The sequence below is a fragment of the Crassostrea angulata genome, chromosome 2, assembly GCF_025612915.1.
Source record: "Crassostrea angulata isolate pt1a10 chromosome 2, ASM2561291v2, whole genome shotgun sequence".
Taxonomy (NCBI): domain Eukaryota; kingdom Metazoa; phylum Mollusca; class Bivalvia; order Ostreida; family Ostreidae; genus Magallana; species Magallana angulata.
Window position 1 is genome coordinate 1,476,753 of NC_069112.1, and position 17,823 is coordinate 1,494,575.

Here is a 17,823-nt window from a genome sequence, read left to right on the forward strand (position 1 = left end):
GTAGCACACAAGATGATGCTTGTATATATATGATACATAGCCTGATACCCTACAAACTTTTAACATAGAGATAAACACACATATATCTGTTTTTCCTGGTATACTGTAGAACAAGTTAACTCTGATATTTCTTGATACACGATACAATTCTGTTAACTATGATACGCTTTCTCCAGCAATACATGTTAGTAAAGTAAATAGCAACCCCCACTTAGCGCTGTTCCCGATTCTATGATATATATGATATATGATACACAGAAACATGCAAGATACAGGTGATACGGATTGAATTTCAACCTTCTCAACGATACACAGTGTGAACTATTGAACAATCTTGTCTAAACTTCTATCACGATACGTAATGTCGTTTTAATTATATCGTCTGTGATGTATCTAGATTCTGTGCGACGTCATACCACTATATTGAGCCCTGTATCTATTAATATCATATATACATTACAAACTCTTAACAGCCTACAACTGGAGAGTCTATAATTGTAAATACAATCCAATGACACTCAATGCATGCTTTAACATGGTGGTCAGAAACCATGAACAGAGACTATTGAATTATTGCCCTACACTATATACTAGAGACCATGAACAGAGACTATTGTATTGTTGCTCTACACTATATAACAGAGACCATGAACAGAGACTATTGAATTGTTGCTCTAAGCTATATAACGGAGACCATGAACAGAGACTATTAAATTGTTGCTCTACGCTTTATAACAGAGACCATGAACAGAGACTATTGAATTGTTGCTCTACACTATATAACAGAGACCATGAACAGAGACCATTGAATTATTGCTCTACACTATATAATAGAGACCGTGAACAGAGACCATTGAATTGTTGCTCTACACTATATAACAGAGACCATGAACAGAGACTATTGAATTGTTGCTCTACGCTATATAACAGAGGCCACGAACAGAGACTATTGAATTATTGCTCTACGCTATATAACAGAGACCATGAACAGAGGCTATTGAAGTGTTGCTCTACGCTACATAAGAGAGACCATGAACAGAGACTATTGAATCGTTGCTCTACGCTATATAACAGAGACCATGAACAGAGGCTATTGAATTGTTGCTCTACGCTATATAACAGAGACCATGAACAGAGACTATTGAATTGTTGCTCTACGCTTTATAACAGAGACCATAAACAGAGACTATTGAATTGTTGCTCTACGCTATATAAAAGAGACCATGAACAGAGGCTACTGAATTGTTGCTCTACGCTATATAACAGAGACCATGAACAGAGACTATTGAATTGTTGCTCTACGCTACATAAGAGAGACCATGAACAGAGACTATTGAATTGTTGCTCTACGCTATATAACAGAGGCCACGAACAGAGACTATTGAATTATTGCTCTACGCTATATAACAGAGACCATGAACAGAGGCTATTGAATTGTTGCTCTACGCTACATAAGAGAGACCATGAACAGAGACTATTGAATTGTTGCTCTACGCTATATAACAGAGACCATGAACAGAGACTATTGAATCGTTGCTCTACGCTATATAACAGAGACCATGAACAGAGGCTATTGAATTGTTGCTCTACGCTATATAACAGAGACCATGAACAGAGACTATTGAATTGTTGCTCTACGCTTTATAACAGAGACCATGAACAGAGACTATTGAATTGTTGCTCTACGCTATATAAAAGAGACCATGAACAGAGGCTACTGAATTGTTGCTCTACGCTATATAACAGAGACCATGAACAGAGACTATTGAATTGTTGCTCTACGCTACATAAGAGAGACCATGAACAGAGACTATTGAATCGTTGCTCTACGCTATATAACAGAGACCATGAACAGAGGCTATTGAATTGTTGCTCTACGCTATATAACAGAGACCATGAACAGAGGCTATTGAATTGTTGCTCTACACTATATAACAGAGACAATGAACAGAGGCTATTAAATTGTTGCTCTACACTATATAACAGAGACCATGAACAGAAGCTATTGAATTGTTGCTCTACACTATATAACAGAGACCATGAACAGACACTATGGAATTGTTGCTCTACGCTATATAACAGAGGCCACGAACAGAGACTATTGAATTATTGCTCTACGCTATATAACAGAGACCATGAACAGAGGCTATTGAATTGTTGCTCTACGCTACATAAGAGAGACCATGAACAGAGACTATTGAATCGTTGCTCTACGCTATATAACAGAGACCATGAACAGAGGCTATTGAATTGTTCCTCTACGCTATATAACAGAGACCATGAACAGAGACTATTGAATTGTTGCTCTACGCTTTATAACAGAGACCATGAACAGAGACTATTGAATTGTTGCTCTACGCTATATAAAAGAGACCATGAACAGAGGCTACTGAATTGTTGCTCTACGCTATATAACAGAGACCATGAACAGAGACTATTGAATTGTTGCTCTACGCTACATAAGAGAGACCATGAACAGAGACTATTGAATTGTTGCTCTACGCTATATAACAGAGGCCACGAACAGAGACTATTGAATTATTGCTCTACGCTATATAACAGAGACCATGAACAGAGGCTATTGAATTGTTGCTCTACGCTACATAAGAGAGACCATGAACAGAGACTATTGAATTGTTGCTCTACGCTACATAAGAGAGACCATGAACAGAGACTATTGAATCGTTGCTCTACGCTATATAACAGAGACCATGAACAGAGGCTATTGAATTGTTGCTCTACGCTATATAAAAGAGACCATGAACAGAGGCTACTGAATTGTTGCTCTACGCTATATAACAGAGACCATGAACAGAGACTATTGAATTGTTGCTCTACGCTACATAAGAGAGACCATGAACAGAGACTATTGAATCGTTGCTCTACGCTATATAACAGAGACCATGAACAGAGACTATTGAATCGTTGCTCTACGCTATATAACAGAGACCATGAACAGAGGCTATTTAATTGTTGCTCTACGCTATATAACAGAGACCATGAACAGAGGCTATTGAATTGTTGCTCTACACTATATAACAGAGACCATGAACAGAAGCTATTGAATTGTTGCTCTACGCTATATAACAGAGACCATGAACAGAGACTATTGAATTGTTGCTCTACACTATATAACAGAGACCATGAACAGACACTATGGAATTGTTGCTCTACACTATATAACAGAGACCATGAACAGAGGCTATTGAATTGTTGCTCTACACTATATAACAGAGACCATGAACAGAGACTATTGAATTGTTGCTCTACGCTATATAACAGAGACCATGAACAGAGACTATTGAATTGTTGCCCTACACTATATACTAGAGACGATGAACAGAGACTATTTAATTGTTGCTCTACACTATCTAACAGTGACCATGAACAGAGGCTATTGAATTGTTGCTCTACACTATATAACAGAGACCATGAACAGAGACTATTGAATTGTTGCTCTACACTATCTAACAGTGACCATGAACAGAGACTATTGAATTGTTGCTCTACGCTATATAATAGAGACCATGAACAGAGGCTATTGAATTGTTGCTCTACGCTTTATAACAGAGACGATGAACAGAGGCTATTGAATTGTTGCTCTACGCTATATAACAGAGACCATGAACAGAGGCTATTGAATTGTTGCTCTACGCTATATAACAGAGAAAATGAACAGAGGCTATTGAATTATTGCTCTACGCTATATAACAGAGACCATGAACAGAGGCTATTGAATTGTTGCTCTACGCTATATAACAGAGACCATGAACAGAGGCTATTGAATTGTTGCTCTACGCTATATAACAGAGACCATGAACAGAGGCTACTGAATTGTTGCTCTACGCTATATAACAGAGACCATGAACAGAGACTATTGAATTGTTGCTCTACGCTATATAACAGAGACGATGAACAGAGGCTATTGAATTGTTGCTCTACGCTATATAACAGAGACCATGAACAGAGACTATTGAATTGTTGCTCTACACTATATAACAGAGACCATGAACAGAGACTATTGAATTGTTGCTCTACACTATATAACAGAGACCATGAACAGTGACTATTGAATTGTTGCTCTACCCTACATAACAGAGACCATGAACAGAGACTATTAAATTGCTGCTCTACACTACATAACAGAGACCATGAACAGAGACTATTGAATTGTTGCTCTACACTACATAACAGAGACCATGAACATAGACTATTGAATTGTTGCTCTACACTACATAACAGAGACCATGAACAGAGACTATTGAATTGTTGCTCTACACTACAAAACAGAGACCATGAACAGAGACTATTAAATTGTTGCTCTACACTACATAACAGAGACCATGAACAGAGACTATTGAATTGTTGCTCTAAACTATATAACAGAGACCATGAACAGAGACTATTGAATTGTTGCTCTACACTATATAACAGAGACCATGAACAGAGACTATTGAATTGTTGCTCTACACTATATAACAGACCATGAACAGAGGCTATCGAATTGTTGCTCTACGCTATATAACAGAGACCATGAACAGAGACTACCGAATTGTTGCTCTACACTATATAACAGAGACCATGAACAGAGACTATTGAATTGTTGCTCTACACCATATAACAGAGACCATGAACAGAGACTATTGAATTGTTGCTCTACACTACATAACAGAGACCATGAACAGAGACTATTGAATTGTTGCTCTACACTACATAACAGAGACCATGAACAGAGACTATTGAATTGTTGCTCTACACTACATAACAGAGACCATGAACAGAGACTATTGAATTGTTGCTCTACACTATATAACAGAGACCATGAACAGAGACTATTGAATTGTTGCTCTACACTATATAACAGAGACCATGAACAGAGTCTATCGAATTGTTGCTCTACACTATATAACAGTGACCATGAACAGAGACTATCGAATTGTTGCTCTACACTATATAACAGAGACCATGAACAGAGACTATCGAATTGTTGCTCTACACTACATAACAGAGACCATGAACAGAGGCCATTGAATTGTTGCCCTACACTACATAACAGATACAATGAACAGAGACTATTGAATTGTTGCCCTACACTATATAACAGTGACCAAGAACAGAGACTATTGAATTGTTGCCCTACACTATATAACAGAGACCATGAACAGAGACTATTGAATTGTTGCTCTACACTATATAACAGAGACCATGAACAGAGACTATTGAATTGTTGCCCTACACTATATAACAGAGACCATGAACAGAGGCCATTGAATTGTTGCCCTACACTATATAACAGAGACAATGAACAGAGACTATTGAATTGTTGCCCTACACTATATAACAGTGACCATGAACAGAGACTATTGAATTGTTGCTCTACACTATATAACAGAGACCATGAACAGAGACTATTGAATTGTTGCTCTACACTACATAACAGAGACCATGAACAGAGACCATGAACAGAGACTATTGAATTGTTGCACTACACTAAATAACAGAGACCATGAACAGAGACTATGAACAGAGACTTTTGAATTGTTGCTCTACACTATATAACAGAGACCATGAACAGAGGCTACTGAATTGTTGCTCTACACTATATAACAGAGACCATGAACAGAGACTATTGAATTGTTGCTCTACACTACATAACAGAGACCATGAACAGAGACTATGAACAGAGACTATTGAATTGTTGCTCTACACTACATAACAGAGACCATGAACAGAGACTATTAACAGAGACTATTGAATTGTTGCTCTACACTACATAACAGAGACCATGAACAGAGACTATTAACAGAGACTTTTGAATTGTTGCTCTACACTATATAACAGAGACCATGAACAGAGACTATTGAATTGTTGCTCTACACTATATAACAGAGACCATGAACAGAGACTATTGAATTGTTGCCCTACACTACATAACAGACACCATGAACAGAGACTACTGAATTGTTGCTCTACACTATATAACAGAGACTTTTAACAGAGACAATTGAATTGTTGCCCTACACTACATAACAGAGACCATGAACAGAGACTATTGAATTGTTGCCCTACACTATATAACAGAGACCATGAACAGAGACTATTGAATTGTTGCTCTACACTACATAACAGAGACCATGAACAGAGGCCATTGAATTGTTGCCCTACACTATATAACAGAGACCATGAACAGAGACTATTGAATTGTTGCTCTACACTTTATAACAGAGACCATGAACAGAGGCTATTGAATTGTTGCTCTAAACTATATAACAGAGACCATGAACAGAGACTATTGAATTGTTGCCCTACACTATATAACAGAGACCATGAACAGAGACTATTGAATTGTTGCCCTACACTATATAACAGAGACCATGAACAGAGACTATTGAATTGTTGCTCTACACTATATAACAGAGACCATGAACAGAGACTATTGAATTGTTGCTCTACACTATATAACAGAGACCATGAACAGAGACTATTGAATTGTTGCTCTACACTACATAACAGAGACCATGAACAGAGACTATGAACAGAGACTATTGAATTGTTGCTCTACACTACATAACAGAGACCATGAACAGAGACTATTAACAGAGACTATTGAATTGTTGCTCTACACTACATAACAGAGACCATGAACAGAGACTATTAACAGAGACTTTTGAATTGTTGCTCTACACTATATAACAGAGACCATGAACAGAGACTATTGAATTGTTGCTCTACACTATATAACAGAGACCATGAACAGAGACTATTGAATTGTTGCTCTACACTATCTAACAGTGACCATGAACAGAGGCTATTGAATTGTTGCTCTACACTATATAACAGAGACCATGAACAGAGACTATTGAATTGTTGCTCTACACTATCTAACAGTGACCATGAACAGAGACTATTGAATTGTTGCTCTACGCTATATAATAGAGACCATGAACAGAGGCTATTGAATTGTTGCTCTACGCTATATAACAGAGACCATGAACAGAGGCTATTGAATTGTTGCTCTACGCTATATAACAGAGACCATGAACAGAAGCTATTGAATTGTTGCTCTACGCTATATAACAGAGACCATGAACAGAGGCTATTGAATTGTTGCTCTACGCTATATAACAGAGACAATGAACAGAGGCTATTGAATTATTGCTCTACGCTATATAACAGAGACCATGAACAGAGGCTATTGAATTGTTGCTCTACGCTATATAACGGAGACCATGAACAGAGGCTATTGAATTGTTGCTCTACACTATATAACAGAGACAATGAACAGAGGCTATTGAATTGTTGCTCTACGCTATATAAGAGGGACCATGAACAGAGACTACTTAATTGTTGCTCTACACTATATAACAGAGACCATGAACAGAGACTATTGAATTGTTGCTCTACGCTATATAACAGAGACCATGAACAGAGACTATTGAATTGTTGCTCTACGCTATATAACAGAGACGATGAACAGAGGCTATTGAATTGTTGCTCTACGCTATATAACAGAGACCATGAACAGAGACTATTGAATTGTTGCTCTACACTATATAACAGAGACCATGAACAGACACTATGGAATTGTTGCTCTACACTATATAACAGAGACCATGAACAGAGGCTATTGAATTGTTGCTCTACACTATATAACAGAGACCATGAACAGAGACTATTGAATTGTTGCTCTACGCTATATAACAGAGACCATGAACAGAGACTATTGAATTGTTGCCCTACACTATATACTAGAGACGATGAACAGAGACTATTTAATTGTTGCTCTACACTATCTAACGGTGACCATGAACAGAGACTATTGAATTGTTGCTCTACACTATAAAACAGAGACCATGAACAGAGACTATTGAATTGTTGCTCTACACTATATAACAGAGACCATGAACAGAGACTTTTGAATTGTTGCTCTACACTATATAACAGAGACCATGAACAGAGACTATTGAATTGTTGCTCTACACTATATAATCAGAGACCATGAACAGAGACTATTGAATTGTTGCTCTACACTATATAACAGTGACCATGAACAGAGACTACTGAATTGTTGCCCTACACTATATAACAGAGACCATGAACAGAGACTACTGAATTGTTGCCCTACACTTTCTAACAGAGACCATGAACAGAGACTATTGTATTGTTGCTCTACACTATATAACAGAGACCATGAACAGAGACTATTGAATTGTTGCTCTACACTATATAACAGAGACCATGAACAGAGACTATTGAATTGTTGCTCTACACTATATAACAGAGACCATTAACAGTGACTATTGAATTGTTGCTCTACCCTACATAACAGAGACCATGAACAGAGACTATTAAATTGCTGCTCTACACTACATAACAGAGACCATGAACAGAGACTATTGAATTGTTGCTCTACACTACATAACAGAGACCATGAACATAGACTATTGAATTGTTGCTCTACACTACATAACAGAGACCATGAACAGAGACTATTGAATTGTTGCTCTACACTACATAACAGAGACCATGAACAGAGACAATTAAATTGTTGCTCTACACTACATAACAGAGACCATGAACAGAGACTATTGAATTGTTGCTCTAAACTATATAACAGAGACCATGAACAGAGACTATTGAATTGTTGCTCTACACTATATAACAGAGACCATGAACAGAGACTATTGAATTGTTGCTCTACACTATATAACAGACCATGAACAGAGGCTATCGAATTGTTGCTCTACGCTATATAACAGAGACTATGAACAGAGACTATTGAATTGTTGCTCTACACTACATAACAGAGACCATGAACAGAGACTATTGAATTGTTGCTCTACACTACATAACAGAGACCATGAACAGACACTATTGAATTGTTGCTCTACACTACATAACAGAGACCATGAACAGAGACTATTGAATTGTTGCTCTACACTACATAACAGAGACCATGAACAGAGACTATGAACAGAGACTATTGAATTGTTGCTCTACACTACATAACAGAGACCATGAACAGAGACTATTAACAGAGACTATTGAATTGTTGCTCTACACTACATAACAGAGACCATGAACAGAGACTATTAACAGAGACTTTTGAATTGTTGCTCTACACTATATAACAGAGACCATGAACAGAGACTATTGAATTGTTGCTCTACACTATATAACAGAGACCATGAACAGAGACTATTGAATTGTTGCCCTACACTACATAACAGACACCATGAACAGAGACTACTGAATTGTTGCTCTACACTATATAACAGAGACTTTTAACAGAGACAATTGAATTGTTGCCCTACACTACATAACAGAGACCATGAACAGAGACTATTGAATTGTTGCCCTACACTATATAACAGAGACCATGAACAGAGACTATTGAATTGTTGCTCTACACTACATAACAGAGACCATGAACAGAGGCCATTGAATTGTTGCCCTACACTATATAACAGAGACCATGAACAGAGACTATTGAATTGTTGCTCTACACTTTATAACAGAGACCATGAACAGAGGCTATTGAATTGTTGCTCTAAACTATATAACAGAGACCATGAACAGAGACTATTGAATTGTTGCCCTACACTATATAACAGAGACCATGAACAGAGACTATTGAATTGTTGCCCTACACTATATAACAGAGACCATGAACAGAGACTATTGAATTGTTGCTCTACACTATATAACAGAGACCATGAACAGAGACTATTGAATTGTTGCTCTACACTATATAACAGAGACCATGAACAGAGACTATTGAATTGTTGCTCTACACTACATAACAGAGACCATGAACAGAGACTATGAACAGAGACTATTGAATTGTTGCTCTACACTACATAACAGAGACCATGAACAGAGACTATTAACAGAGACTATTGAATTGTTGCTCTACACTACATAACAGAGACCATGAACAGAGACTATTAACAGAGAATTTTGAATTGTTGCTCTACACTATATAACAGAGACCATGAACAGAGACTATTGAATTGTTGCTCTACACTATATAACAGAGACCATGAACAGAGACTATTGAATTGTTGCTCTACACTATCTAACAGTGACCATGAACAGAGGCTATTGAATTGTTGCTCTACACTATATAACAGAGACCATGAACAGAGACTATTGAATTGTTGCTCTACACTATCTAACAGTGACCATGAACAGAGACTATTGAATTGTTGCTCTACGCTATATAATAGAGACCATGAACAGAGGCTATTGAATTGTTGCTCTACGCTATATAACAGAGACCATGAACAGAGGCTATTGAATTGTTGCTCTACGCTATATAACAGAGACCATGAACAGAAGCTATTGAATTGTTGCTCTACGCTATATAACAGAGACCATGAACAGAGGCTATTGAATTGTTGCTCTACGCTATATAACAGAGACAATGAACAGAGGCTATTGAATTATTGCTCTACGCTATATAACAGAGACCATGAACAGAGGCTATTGAATTGTTGCTCTACGCTATATAACGGAGACCATGAACAGAGGCTATTGAATTGTTGCTCTACACTATATAACAGAGACAATGAACAGAGGCTATTGAATTGTTGCTCTACGCTATATAAGAGGGACCATGAACAGAGACTACTTAATTGTTGCTCTACACTATATAACAGAGACCATGAACAGAGACTATTGAATTGTTGCTCTACGCTATATAACAGAGACCATGAACAGAGACTATTGAATTGTTGCTCTACGCTATATAACAGAGACGATGAACAGAGGCTATTGAATTGTTGCTCTACGCTATATAACAGAGACCATGAACAGAGACTATTGAATTGTTGCTCTACACTATATAACAGAGACCATGAACAGACACTATGGAATTGTTGCTCTACACTATATAACAGAGACCATGAACAGAGGCTATTGAATTGTTGCTCTACACTATATAACAGAGACCATGAACAGAGACTATTGAATTGTTGCTCTACGCTATATAACAGAGACCATGAACAGAGACTATTGAATTGTTGCCCTACACTATATACTAGAGACGATGAACAGAGACTAATTAATTGTTGCTCTACACTATCTAACGGTGACCATGAACAGAGACTATTGAATTGTTGCTCTACACTATAAAACAGAGACCATGAACAGAGACTATTGAATTGTTGCTCTACACTATATAACAGAGACCATGAACAGAGACTTTTGAATTGTTGCTCTACACTATATAACAGAGACCATGAACAGAGACTATTGAATTGTTGCTCTACACTATATAATCAGAGACCATGAACAGAGACTATTGAATTGTTGCTCTACACTATATAACAGTGACCATGAACAGAGACTACTGAATTGTTGCCCTACACTATATAACAGAGACCATGAACAGAGACTACTGAATTGTTGCCCTACACTTTCTAACAGAGACCATGAACAGAGACTATTGTATTGTTGCTCTACACTATATAACAGAGACCATGAACAGAGACTATTGAATTGTTGCTCTACACTATATAACAGAGACCATGAACAGAGACTATTGAATTGTTGCTCTACACTATATAACAGAGACCATGAACAGTGACTATTGAATTGTTGCTCTACCCTACATAACAGAGACCATGAACAGAGACTATTAAATTGCTGCTCTACACTACATAACAGAGACCATGAACAGAGACTATTGAATTGTTGCTCTACACTACATAACAGAGACCATGAACATAGACTACTGAATTGTTGCTCTACACTACATAACAGAGACCATGAACAGAGACTATTGAATTGTTGCTCTACACTACATAACAGAGACCATGAACAGAGACTATTGAATTGTTGCTCTACACTACATAACAGAGACCATGAACAGAGACTATTGAATTGTTGCTCTAAACTATATAACAGAGACCATGAACAGAGACTATTGAATTGTTGCTCTACACTATATAACAGAGACCATGAACAGAGACTATTGAATTGTTGCTCTACGCTATATAACAGAGACTATGAACAGAGACTATTGAATTGTTGCTCTACACTACATAACAGAGACCATGAACAGAGACTATTGAATTGTTGCTCTACACTACATAACAGAGACCATGAACAGACACTATTGAATTGTTGCTCTACACTACATAACAGAGACCATGAACAGAGACTATTGAATTGTTGCTCTACACTATATAACAGAGACCATGAACAGAGACTATTGAATTGTTGCTCTACACTATATAACAGAGACCATGAACAGAGGCTATCGAATTGTTGCTCTACACTATATAACAGTGACCATGAACAGAGACTATCGAATTGTTGCTCTACACTATATAACAGAGACCATGAACAGAGACTATCGAATTGTTGCTCTACACTACATAACAGAGACCATGAACAGAGGCCATTGAATTGTTGCCCTACACTACATAACAGATACAATGAACAGAGACTATTGAATTGTTGCCCTACACTATATAACAGTGACCAAGAACAGAGACTATTGAATTGTTGCCCTACACTATATAACAGAGACCATGAACAGAGACTATTGAATAGTTGCTCTACACTATATAACAGAGACCATGAACAGAGACTATTGAATTGTTGCCCTACACTATATAACAGAGACCATGAACAGAGGCCATTGAATTGTTGCCCTACACTATATAACAGAGACAATGAACAGAGACTATTGAATTGTTGCCCTACACTATATAACAGTGACCATGAACAGAGACTATTGAATTGTTGCTCTACACTACATAACAGAGACCATGAACAGAGACCATGAACAGAGACTATTGAATTGTTGCACTACACTAAATAACAGAGACCATGAACAGAGACTATGAACAGAGACTTTTGAATTGTTGCTCTACACTATATAACAGAGACCATGAACAGAGGCTACTGAATTGTTGCTCTACACTATATAACAGAGACCATGAACAGAGACTATTGAATTGTTGCTCTACACTACATAACAGAGACCATGAACAGAGACTATGAACAGAGAGTATTGAATTGTTGCTCTACACTACATAACAGAGACCATGAACAGAGACTATTAACAGAGACTTTTGAATTGTTGCTCTACACTACATAACAGAGACCATGAACAGAGACTATTAACAGAGACTTTTGAATTGTTGCTCTACACTATATAACAGAGACCATGAACAGAGACTATTGAATTGTTGCTCTACACTATATAACAGAGACCATGAACAGAGACTATTGAATTGTTGCCCTACACTACATAACAGACACCATGAACAGAGACTACTGAATTGTTGCTCTACACTATATAACAGAGACTTTTAACAGAGACAATTGAATTGTTGCCCTACACTACATAACAGAGACCATGAACAGAGACTATTGAATTGTTGCCCTACACTATATAACAGAGACCATGAACAGAGACTATTGAATTGTTGCTCTACACTACATAACAGAGACCATGAACAGAGGCCATTGAATTGTTGCCCTACACTATATAACAGAGACCATGAACAGAGACTATTGAATTGTTGCTCTACACTTTATAACAGAGACCATGAACAGAGGCTATTGAATTGTTGCTCTAAACTATATAACAGAGACCATGAACAGAGACTATTGAATTGTTGCCCTACACTATATAACAGAGACCATGAACAGAGACTATTGAATTGTTGCCCTACACTATATAACAGAGACCATGAACAGAGACTATTGAATTGTTGCTCTACACTATATAACAGAGACCATGAACAGAGACTATTGAATTGTTGCTCTACACTATATAACAGAGACCATGAACAGAGACTATTGAATTGTTGCTCTACACTACATAACAGAGACCATGAACAGAGACTATGAACAGAGACTATTGAATTGTTGCTCTACACTACATAACAGAGACCATGAACAGAGACTATTAACAGAGACTATTGAATTGTTGCTCTACACTACATAACAGAGACCATGAACAGAGACTATTAACAGAGACTTTTGAATTGTTGCTCTACACTATATAACAGAGACCATGAACAGAGACTATTGAATTGTTGCTCTACACTATATAACAGAGACCATGAACAGAGACTATTGAATTGTTGCTCTACACTATCTAACAGTGACCATGAACAGAGGCTATTGAATTGTTGCTCTACACTATATAACAGAGACCATGAACAGAGACTATTGAATTGTTGCTCTACACTATCTAACAGTGACCATGAACAGAGACTATTGAATTGTTGCTCTACGCTATATAATAGAGACCATGAACAGAGGCTATTGAATTGTTGCTCTACGCTATATAACAGAGACGATGAACAGAGGCTATTGAATTGTTGCTCTACGCTATATAACAGAGACCATGAACAGAGGCTATTGAATTGTTGCTCTACGCTATATAACAGAGACAATGAACAGAGGCTATTGAATTATTGCTCTACGCTATATAACAGAGACCATGAACAGAGGCTATTGAATTGTTGCTCTACGCTATATAACAGAGACCATGAACAGAGGCTATTGAATTGTTGCTCTACGCTATATAACAGAGACCATGAACAGAGGCTATTGAATTGTTGCTCTACGCTATATAACAGAGACAATGAACAGAGGCTATTGAATTATTGCTCTACGCTATATAACAGAGACCATGAACAGAGGCTATTGAATTGTTGCTCTACGCTATATAACGGAGACCATGAACAGAGGCTATTGAATTGTTGCTCTACACTATATAACAGAGACAATGAACAGAGGCTATTGAATTGTTGCTCTACGCTATATAAGAGGGACCATGAACAGAGACTACTTAATTGTTGCTCTACACTATATAACAGAGACCATGAACAGAGACTATTGAATTGTTGCTCTACGCTATATAACAGAGACCATGAACAGAGACTATTGAATTGTTGCTCTACGCTATATAACAGAGACGATGAACAGAGGCTATTGAATTGTTGCTCTACGCTATATAACAGAGACCATGAACAGAGACTATTGAATTGTTGCTCTACACTATATAACAGAGACCATGAACAGACACTATGGAATTGTTGCTCTACACTATATAACAGAGACCATGAACAGAGGCTATTGAATTGTTGCTCTACACTATATAACAGAGACCATGAACAGAGACTATTGAATTGTTGCTCTACGCTATATAACAGAGACCATGAACAGAGACTATTGAATTGTTGCCCTACACTATATACTAGAGACGATGAACAGAGACTATTTAATTGTTGCTCTACACTATCTAACGGTGACCATGAACAGAGACTATTGAATTGTTGCTCTACACTATAAAACAGAGACCATGAACAGAGACTATTGAATTGTTGCTCTACACTATATAACAGAGACCATGAACAGAGAGTTTTGAATTGTTGCTCTACACTATATAACAGAGACCATGAACAGAGACTATTGAATTGTTGCTCTACACTATATAATCAGAGACCATGAACAGAGACTATTGAATTGTTGCTCTACACTATATAACAGTGAACATGAACAGAGACTACTGAATTGTTGCCCTACACTATATAACAGAGACCATGAACAGAGACTACTGAATTGTTGCCCTACACTTTCTAACAGAGACCATGAACAGAGACTATTGTATTGTTGCTCTACAGTATATAACAGAGACCATGAACAGAGACTATTGAATTGTTGCTCTACACTATATAACAGAGACCATGAACAGAGACTATTGAATTGTTGCTCTACACTATATAACAGAGACCATGAACAGTGACTATTGAATTGTTGCTCTACCCTACATAACAGAGACCATGAACAGAGACTATTAAATTGCTGCTCTACACTACATAACAGAGACCATGAACAGAGACTATTGAATTGTTGCTCTACACTACATAACAGAGACCATGAACATAGACTACTGAATTGTTGCTCTACACTACATAACAGAGACCATGAACAGAGACTATTGAATTGTTGCTCTACACTACATAACAGAGACCATGAACAGAGACTATTGAATTGTTGCTCTACACTACATAACAGAGACCATGAACAGAGACTATTGAATTGTTGCTCTAAACTATATAACAGAGACCATGAACAGAGACTATTGAATTGTTGCTCTACACTATATAACAGAGACCATGAACAGAGACTATTGAATTGTTGCTCTACACTATATAACAGACCATGAACAGAGGCTATCGAATTGTTGCTCTACGCTATATAACAGAGACCATGAACAGAGACTACCGAATTGTTGCTCTACACTATATAACAGAGACCATGAACAGAGACTATTGAATTGTTGCTCTACACTATATAACAGAGACCATGAACAGAGACTATTGAATTGTTGCTCTACACTACATAACAGAGACTATGAACAGAGACTATTGAATTGTTGCTCTACACTACATAACAGAGACCATGAACAGAGACTATTGAATTGTTGCTCTACACTACATAACAGAGACCATGAACAGACACTATTGAATTGTTGCTCTACACTACATAACAGAGACCATGAACAGAGACTATTGAATTGTTGCTCTACACTATATAACAGAGACCATGAACAGAGACTATTGAATTGTTGCTCTACACTATATAACAGAGACCATGAACAGAGGCTATCGAATTGTTGCTCTACACTATATAACAGTGACCATGAACAGAGACTATCGAATTGTTGCTCTACACTACATAACAGAGACCATGAACAGAGGCCATTGAATTGTTGCCCTACACTACATAACAGAGACAATGAACAGAGACTATTGAATTGTTGCCCTACACTATATAACAGTGACCAAGAACAGAGACTATTGAATTGTTGCCCTACACTATATAACAGAGACCATGAACAGAGACTATTGAATTGTTGCTCTACACTATATAACAGAGACCATGAACAGAGACTATTGAATTGTTGCCCTACACTATATAACAGAGACCATGAACAGAGGCCATTGAATTGTTGCCCTACACTATATAACAGAGACAATGAACAGAGACTATTGAATTGTTGCCCTACACTATATAACAGTGACCATGAACAGAGACTATTGAATTGTTGCTCTACACTATATAACAGAGACCATGAACAGAGACTATTGAATTGTTGCTCTACACTACATAACAGAGACCATGAACAGAGACCATGAACAGAGACTATTGAATTGTTGCACTACACTAAATAACAGAGACCATGAACAGAGACTATGAACAGAGACTTTTGAATTGTTGCTCTACACTATATAACAGAGACCATGAACAGAGGCTACTGAATTGTTGCTCTACACTATATAACAGAGACCATGAACAGAGACTATTGAATTGTTGCTCTACACTACATAACAGAGACCATGAACAGAGACTATGAACAGAGACTATTGAATTGTTGCTCTACACTACATAACAGAGACCATGAACAGAGACTATTAACAGAGACTATTGAATTGTTGCTCTACACTACATAACAGAGACCATGAACAGAGACTATTAACAGAGACTTTTGAATTGTTGCTCTACACTATATAACAGAGACCATGAACAGAGACTATTGAATTGTTGCTCTACACTATATAACAGAGACCATGAACAGAGACTATTGAATTGTTGCCCTACACTACATAACAGACACCATGAACAGAGACTACTGAATTGTTGCTCTACACTATATAACAGAGACTTTTAACAGAGACAATTGAATTGTTGCCCTACACTACATAACAGAGACCATGAACAGAGACTATTGAATTGTTGCCCTACACTATATAACAGAGACCATGAACAGAGACTATTGAATTGTTGCTC

General features: G+C 37.3%; 1 pseudogene; it reads right to left on the reverse strand.

The window, feature by feature from the left end:
- Nucleotides 1-17,823, reverse strand: part of LOC128171904 (talin-1-like) — a 59,946-nt pseudogene that overhangs the window by 17,874 nt on the left and 24,249 nt on the right.